Source organism: Papio anubis, chromosome 1 (genome assembly GCF_008728515.1).
Source record: "Papio anubis isolate 15944 chromosome 1, Panubis1.0, whole genome shotgun sequence".
Lineage (NCBI taxonomy): Eukaryota > Metazoa > Chordata > Mammalia > Primates > Cercopithecidae > Papio > Papio anubis.
Window position 1 is genome coordinate 216645865 of NC_044976.1, and position 8994 is coordinate 216654858.

An 8994-nucleotide genomic window follows, 5' to 3' on the forward strand; every position below is an offset into this window, starting at 1 on the left:
GTATAAACTTTTAGGTTCAGGGCAACACGTGCAGGTTTGTTACGCACGTAAACGTGTGTCATGGGGCTTCAATGTGCAGATTATTTCATCGCCCAGGCATTAGGCCTAGTACCCATTAGTCACTTATTCCTGATTCCCTCCATCCTCCGACCCTCCACCCCCTGAGAGGCCCCAGTGTGTGTTGCTCGCCTCTATGTTTCTACATGTTCTCATCATTTAGCTCCCATGTATAGGTGAGATCATGTGGTATTTGGTTTTCTGTTCCTGTGTTAGTTTGCTAAGGATAATGGCCTCCAGCTCTATCCATGTCCCTGCAAAGGGCATGATCTCAACCTTTTTTATGGCTGTGTATTATTCCACGGTGTATATAAACCAGTCTGTCACTGATGGGCATTTATGTGGATTCCATGTCTTCACTCTGGTGGATAGTGCTGCAGTGCACATATGCATGCATGTGTCTTTGTAACAACGATTTATATTCCTTTGGGTATATACCAAGTAATGGAGTTGCTGGATCAAATGGTATTTCTGGTTTTAGGTCTTTGAAAAATCACCGCACTACTTTCCACAATGGTTGGAAATTGACACTCCCACCAACAGTGTATAAGCATTCCCTTTTTTTCTGTAACCTTGCCAGCATCTGTTATTTTTTGACTTTTTAATAAGAGACATTCTGACCGCTGTGACATGGCATCTCATGGTGGTTTGGATTAGCATTTCTCTAATGATCATTGATGTTGAGCTGTGGTTACACGACTCCAGTGTCCCAGTGGCTGAGCACAAAGTGTAACCCCAACTTGGATTTGATTCACTGTATGTGGGTGACCTTCCGGGGAAGCTGACTCACAGGTGGCAGGGACCTACCTCCTTCACTTCCACTCTGCCCATTGCTCAGTCTAGTCCTGGCTCTGTGAGAGGCACTGGGAAAGGCAGAGGAGAAGTTGGCCAGTCAGATGCAATGAGCATTTCAACCTCACATACTTCACCTGGTAGCTCTTCGGGTGAAAGTTTCCATGTTTTTTCACAGCCCATGTTCCTTCCCCAGCCTGTCTATAATGGAAAGTTCATTGTCAATTGTGGAAATAGATACAGCAAATTTGGGTATCAGGTTATGTTCACACATGATTGGTGCAACTGAAATATAATAACAGATCTCATTCTGTAGTTAATAGTTTGTGTTCAATTACACCAAAAAAGACCGTTGTATACATAAGAACACAATATGTGTATTGTGTCTCATGTACACTGTTGAAAAGGTAGCAGCCCACGATTGATGAGATAGTCCAGTGATCTTATGAGATACAAGTTTGTTCTTATGTTCTCTCTCTGACATTGTCTGTACTTAGTTATTGTGTTCATGCTTATTCCTTCATGGTCCAAGTTGGCCGTCCCACCTCCAGGTATCAACCCACATTCCAAACAGCAACCAGGAGGAAACATGAAGCTGACAGGTCATGGGGAATTAGGTTGGCAGCCATTGCTTTTGAATTTAGAGAAGGCCAGCCTCCCCAGGCACTTCTTTCTAAGTCTCATTGATCATAACTCAACCATGTGGCCACCATCAGCAGACATCTCCCTGTAGCACTGTGAACACATGAGAACGTAATTGGGGATGGCCGTTGTTACTTGAACTGTTTTGAAAGATCTGACATAAAGGTCATTGCCTTGTGCACTTCAACAGGGTGTTATTACAAAACTCCCAGGCCTGGGCATGGTGACATACACCTGAAATCTCAGCTATTTGGGAGGCTGAGGTAGGAGGATTGCTTGAGCCCACGAGTTTGAGGCTGAAGTGTGCCTGTGAATAGCCACTGCACTCCAGTGCCTAGGACACATAGGGAGACCTCACTTTTTTATGGCTGCATAGTATTCCCTGGTAAAGAAATGTACCACATTTTCTTTATCCCCCTTCACTGTTGATGGGCATTTATCCACTTCACTGTTGATGGACATTTAGGTTGAATCCATATCTTTGCTATTGAAGTCACACTTTTTAATCAAGTTACTTAACTTTCCTATGTTCATTTATGTGTTATATACCAAAACATTTTTATTTCTGTGGTTTTAATGACACCTAATATGATTATCAATGTGTCATTCTCCATAAATCATTGTGTTATATGTGTTAAATGATTACATACTAAGTGTATAGGTATAATAATGACTAACACATTATATGAACTAAATAAGTACTTATCACTCTGATTCATCAAATTTCCATTGTTCATCCCATTCATAATTTATTAAGTGGTGTAGTATTTGTTCTTATCAACATTTGCTTTTCTGTCCTATCTAAATATCAATGAAACAGTGGAGGCGGGCTCAGTTTCAGTGCTGTCTTGAAATAATCCAAAGTCAGATGGCATGCTTCACTGGTTTCCTTTAGATCCAGTAACTTACTCGACTCACACAATAAAATGAGTTTTAAGTATATCAGCTATCCTTATATTTGTCATGCTACAACAGAGAAAACTCTGGGTCGCCGGGCATGGTGGCTCACGCCTGTAATCCCAGCACTTTGGGAGGCCAAGGCAGGTGGATTGCCTGAGCTCAGGAGTTCGAGACTAGCCTGGGCAACATAGTGAAACCCCGTCTCTATTAAAGTACAAAAAATTAGCTGGGTATGGCAGCATGCGCCTGTAGTCCCAGCTACTCAGGAGGCTGAGGCAGGAGAATTGCTAGAACCCGGGAGGTGGAGGTTACAGTGAGCCAAGATCACGCCACTGCACTCCAGCCTGGACGACAGAGCAAGATTTTTGTCTCTTAAAACAAAAAGAGAATAAAACTCTCGGTCATTCACTGATGACACCGAAACCTTACCCTCATAAATCTTCCATGTCGACTGCCCAGAAAACCTAAAAACATGGAACACTATGGAATACTACAAATTAAGAATAAATATCTCATTAGGTACAAATTATCAAGGTAAACCCAAGATGAAATAGGATAAATACACATATCATAGTAAAGAGATTTAATTAATCTAAAAATATACAAAGTTGCAGAGAGAAAAGCAAATGTTTTTGAACCAATTAGAGACAGTCACAGGAGTGATTCCCACTTTTATGAATTGACACGTTGTTGAGGGGAAACTACATCTAATTTTGGACTTTGGTTCATAGCAGGTTCTATATGAACCAACAACTTCATATCCTGGAGAACTACTCAGTGCACAGGATTTTGTTTCCTGCTGGTGCCTTTTTTTTTTTTTTTTTTTTTTTTGGTGAGACGGGATCTCACTGTCTTCCAGGCTGGAGTGCAATGGCACCTTCTGGGCTCACTGAAGCCTCGACATCCAGGGCTCAAGTGGGAAAATTGCTCCCACCTCAGCCTCCCAAGTAGCTGGGACTACAGGCACGTGCCACCACACCCAGCTCATTTTGTTGTATTTTTTGTAGAGACAGGGTTTTACTACATTTCCCAGGCTGGTCTCAAACTCCTGGACTCAAGTGATCCTCCTGCTTCAGCCTTCCAACATAATTTTGTCTTTCATAGGTTACTCCAAAAATTCTATAATGCTAGTAGATTTCAATGAAATCTACCAGTGAACTGAAGACTTAAGTGAAGCGAGGCCTCCAGCCTGCCCATTCCCCTGTACCCAGCCAGGGGAGGTGCCCACCTTGGGAACAGTGAGGTAGGGCGTGCTGTCCAGCCTGTACCCAGCCAGGGGTGGTGCCCACCTTGGGAACAGTGAGGTAGGGCGTGTTATCCAGGCCTGCCTTGCTGCCACTCACCTCCATGTGCTGAGGCGCTGTACACCTGCCATGGAGCTGCACCTCGCTGCCCAGCAGAAGGGGCTGGTGAGGAGAGCACGTTGAGGGGCCCAGCTGGGTTAGGGCTACCTCACTTCATGCTCCCTGCCTGAAGGCCACCGCCCACACAGCGTGTCCAGCATGTAAGTTTGCTGGATGCTGCTGAGCTTGTTCTTCATGACACGGGTGGAAAACAGCAGTTTGAAGGCACCGCACTCTTCATAACCAGACTCTACCGCTGGTGCCTCAGCTCCACGTGGAAGCGCGGGAGAGAGGATGGCAGCCCTGCCCCCACCACCCTCCAGGCCCACCTTGATGCTCGCGTGTGATGCTTTCCACGGAACTTCTTCTGGCTCTTCAGCCAGATGGAGGGAATAGAGTTGCCCACGGTCAGGCATCAGAAGCAAATGGTGTTGGTGTCTGGCACCACAAGCTGGTTCCTGTCCACCCACTGGAGCTGAGTCCAGTGGGGTCCCTGCTGGCAGAAGTGCACAGGAAGGCCATAGCCAAGGTGGGGAGCAGAGGCCCATCTGACCCGATGCCCTTCCAAAGCTGCCCTTGCCCACGCCTGCGATCTTGGTTTTTCCTCCTGTGTAGGGAGTGTTGGCCTTTCAAAGACCCCTGCCTAAGTAGAGAGGCTCCCAGGAGCCTTGACATCATGTTCCCCCACGTCAGGCTTTCTCAGAGCTGGACCATGTGTCCCCTCCCCGTCTGCTTCCTCCAACTGGCAGCTCCTGCTGAGAGGTCCGGGGTGCTCCCCCTTGGCCTTGGGGCGTTCAGGTCATAAGGGCATCTGCCAGGGGAGTACCCACCTGCCCGAGGAAGCACACTGAGGCAGGCCCACCAGGGGAAGGCCCAGGACCCAGCTGGTTGCATGAACCAGGACAGGCCTTGGGAGCAGTTTACCAGAAGGGGAAATCCGGCTGCCTGGAGAACTGGGGGCCTCGGAGACGGCTGGGCAGCGATGGCCCCCTGGAGTCTGCGCCCCTAGTTCTCCCTCTGCAGAGCTCCAGGGCTTGGTGGGCACCGGGTGAGGATGGCATCCAGGAGGCCCTGCCTCTACCCCCTTCTGGTGTCCGGGGCTGCTGCAGCCTCTACCCTCAGCCCAACGGTTTTCTCCTTCCTAAGGACTGGTTTGGGGGCAGCCTTCCTGCCAAGACTCTTGGAAATGCTGAACTGTCATCCCCCAGGAGGGAGCACCAGGGGCCCAGGAGGAAGATAACCCCTCCCCATGATGACCTTCCTGTCACCACCCACAGAGACACGCCCCCTCCCCATGGTGACCTTCCTGTCACCCACCTACAGAGACATGCCCCTCCTCATGGTGAATTTTCGTTACTCTGCTACCTACCTACAGAGTATTACGCTCTCTCTATGATGCATTCTTGTCACTACTTACAGAGATATATGCTCTCTATGAGCGACTAATTTTTCTGTTACCAAATTCCACAGAGATATGCTCTCTCTATGATGACTCTTCTTGTCACTCTACTTAAGAGACATGCGTTTCTCTCATGGTATTCTTGCCTGTTACTCTGGTTGTGGGATATGCTCTCTCTATGGTGAATTTCCATGTTACCTTACAGGGATATAATTTTCATAGAATGGTATTCTTAAGGCTACCTACAGGGATTACGTTTCTCTCTCCCTTATGGTAGGATAATTTTACGTTTCCATATATTACGTTTCTCTCTATGATGAGATTTGCTGTCACTATTAGGGATATGCTCTCTCTATGATATTTTACAGCCACTTCCATAGGGATATGCTCTTTCCTTATGATGACTTCCAGTGTTACCATAGGGGATATTCCTCCCTGTGATGACGGCATTGTCACTCACCTGCAGGGACAGGCCCCCTCCGGCCCCCTCCCTGTGATGACTTTGCTGTCACCCACCCACAGGGACATATGCCCACCTCTCAGGGGATGATGCCAAGGCACTGGTGGGCACAGTGTGGACAGATGCTGGGAAGAGGCACCTCCCAGAGCTCTGAGCTGCCCTCCCAGGCTTCCCGGGGTGGGGGCAGAGACCCCAGGAGACAGTGAGAGCCTAGGAAACTGCAGCAGGGGCTCTTTCTCAGGACCAGGCAACCACAGTGACTCAATGGTGCTGTCCACGGCCAGACAATGCCTTCTGAAATGCTGCTGTCCAGGGATCCTCACAGCCCAAGCTCACAGGGGATGAAAACACCTAACTCCTACCTGGGATGGTCAGGTAGGCGGGGGCAAGCAGGGACTCAGGGCGAGAGTACCGGAGTATGTGGTCAGGAGTAGGGGCCATGGGGACAGCACAGCCAAAAGAATTCTCGTCCTATCCCAGGATCCACTGCTCTGGCCTCTGGTCCCCTGGGCTTTCCCCGACTTCCACCTCCCAGGCTGGCTCCTCCTCACCTCCTTGCCTGCTCCAGTACAGCGGGCATGGGGGCTCAGCCCATGCGCCATTGGTCCCCAGGTTGTGTGACTGCCCCCCTCCGTGTCCATCCCAGGATGACACTCACTTGCATATGCACGTCTCTTGGCTTCTCCAAAGCCAAGTCCCACCTCCCCACGCAGGCCATCTACAGTTGAGCAAAGTGCACCTGCCTCTGTTCCAAGCCAGAACCCCTGGGCATTGTCCCCCTGATTGCTGTCTCACACCCACAGCCATCTTCTGGGAAACCCAAACCCTGCTGGCACTAATCTACAGCCCCCCATAGACACCCTCCCCCGCACTGGGCAGTGGCAGTCATCTGCTGGTGCCCTTAATGCCTGGGTCCATTCACCGCATTGCAGCCACCTGAGCTCTGCTGTACTCACATCTGCGGGCTCCACCTCACCCAGAGTCAACACCAAAGTCCCCACAGGCCAGCCCTGGCCTCCTCCTTGCTCCTGGAGCCCTCGGAGCCCTGTGCCTCAGTCTCCCCATCTGCAGCATGGGTGTCCCCTCCCACCCCCAGCCTGCTACCCAGGGCCCAGGGCCAGGCATACAGACCCATCTCAGTGGCCCAGCTCCTCCTCCACCCTGAGGCGACTTAGGGAGGCCATGACCCAGACCTCAGTCCCTCACCTGCCTGTGGAGGTCTGGGCTTGCTGGGTAGGAGCAGGCCTCACCCCCGGCCAGTCTATGTGCCTGGAATCTGGTCTCCCCTGTGTCTTAGCCTCATCCTCCCATCTTCCTCACCTCCTGAGGATGGAGCAGCTGCAGGGCAGGAGAGGGTGCGAGTGGGCGGGGGCCCTAAGGCAGCCCACATCCCGGTGCCTGCTGCTTCTCAGCTGGGGGAAGGAACTTTCACCCCAAGGGCTCAGTCTCTGACTCGCCCCAGGAGGACCCTAGGCGCCCCTCACAAGCGGGAATGGAGCCCCTCAGGCAGCACCTCCTGGGGGTCCTCTCCTCTCTACCAATGACAAGCAAGTCCTTCAGGGTAGGGTCATGGCAGCCACACCTCCAGAGACCCCTTGGCTGCTCCTGGACCACACAGCTGCTCAGGGAACTTTAACCTCTGGCCCCCTGCACACAGCCCGGCATGACCCCTGCAGGCACTCGCCTGTCACTCGCACACAGAAGGGCACAGGACACACAGCCTGGGGGAGCCGCTGCCAGCAGCTGTTGGCCTCAGCGTTCTCTCGAAGGCATTGAGCACCAGCAGCCACTGGGACCCCTTCAGAAAGCGGTTCAGGACACCAGCCCTGCCCCAACCTTGACCCAGACACCGCTGGGTGGGTGGCAGCTCAGCTCCAAGGTGTCCCCACTGGTTAAGAGTAAATATTCCTACTGGCCAGAATCAGGCACTGGGATCTCTCTCAGTGAGACAGTCAGCCTGATGCAGGCACCCCAAAACCTGGCACACCAGGACTCAACACCCCACAGGGAGGCCCCATGGCACCCCCACTTTACAGACACACCAGCAGAGGCCACTGGAGCCCTGAGTGAGGAAGGAGCCGGCCCAGAGCCTGGGGTCTCGGCAGACAGTGCTCAAAACCAGGCATGGGCTGGAAACTGCCTAAAGAGCCGAGGGTCAATATTTTCAACTTTGTCAATGCTTCCGTCCCAAGGACGGGGCCCTGCAGTTGCAGCGTGACCGCAGCCTTCCGCAGACAATGTGTAAAGGAACAGGCAAGGCTACACGCCCAGAAAACTTCACTATGGACATGGAAACTTGTAATTGGAAAGTGTCATAAAGTGTTAATCTTCTTTTGATTTTTTTCCTATTGCTTGGGGATGTAAAATTCACTCAGTTCATGGGCAGCACAAAAGCAGGTGGGGACAGGCTGCGCCTGGCTGACCTCTGGCTGACGTGGAGTTCAGGGGAGAAAATGATGGGATGGGGCAAGCCCAGCCCCCTCACAGTAGAGATTCACCCAGGAAGGGTCCCTGTCAGCACCCCCTCCCCATCCCTCGTCTTGGCTTCAGGAGTAGCTCAGGTGGAGAGTCGGGGAACAGAACGGGCCTCAGCAACAAGGATGGAGATGCAGGCCCAGGCAGCCGTGTGGACAGATCCACTCAACAGTGCACACTGCAGGGGCTGTCAACACCAAGCCAAACAGGCTTGACCAGCCAAGGGGCCCAGAGTGGGGGCTTTCGGGGGTGGGAATGTTCTATACCCTGCGGCTCATATGATAGCTCCACACAGCGGTAGTTACAGAAAACACACCCTGGGAAAAAGCAAAATACAAACAGGACACCAGGTCTGGCCAGTTGGGTCTCACAGGCCAGTGGAGTGAGGAGGCCCAGGTGGGCTCATAAGAGTGGCTAATAGCGAACTCTACCTGCATGGGGTTTGGAACCCTGTGTCTCCCAGAGGAGGACTCAGGCTGGGAGAAGGAAACTGTCAGAGTCACCAGGCGAGCTAGTCAGAGCTGGAGCCATAGAGCAGGTAAACAGTCCTGGGCCCCAACCCTGAAGGCTGAGAAGCTGGGGTGGGGGCACATCTAAGGGCAGATACACACAGGTAGCCCCTGGGCCCCTCCCCCTACCCAGTGAGCACCTAGCTCCTGAGGGGCCACCAAGGCCTGATAGCAGGGACGCACCAGCAGACCATCAGCCCCAGGCCTCTCTGCCAAGGTCAGACAATACCCAGTGCAGACAAGGTGGTTCTGCTGGGAAAGCCTCTCCCCAGATCCAGCTGGGCCAGCAATTCTTTAACTTGCCATTCTGCTGACACTGGGCCTAGATCCAAGGGCCCCGCTGCCCACATTGGCCACACCAGTCCTTGGCTCCCTGGCCAGGCCGAATTCTGCCCATCCTGCCTAAGCCAGCTCCAC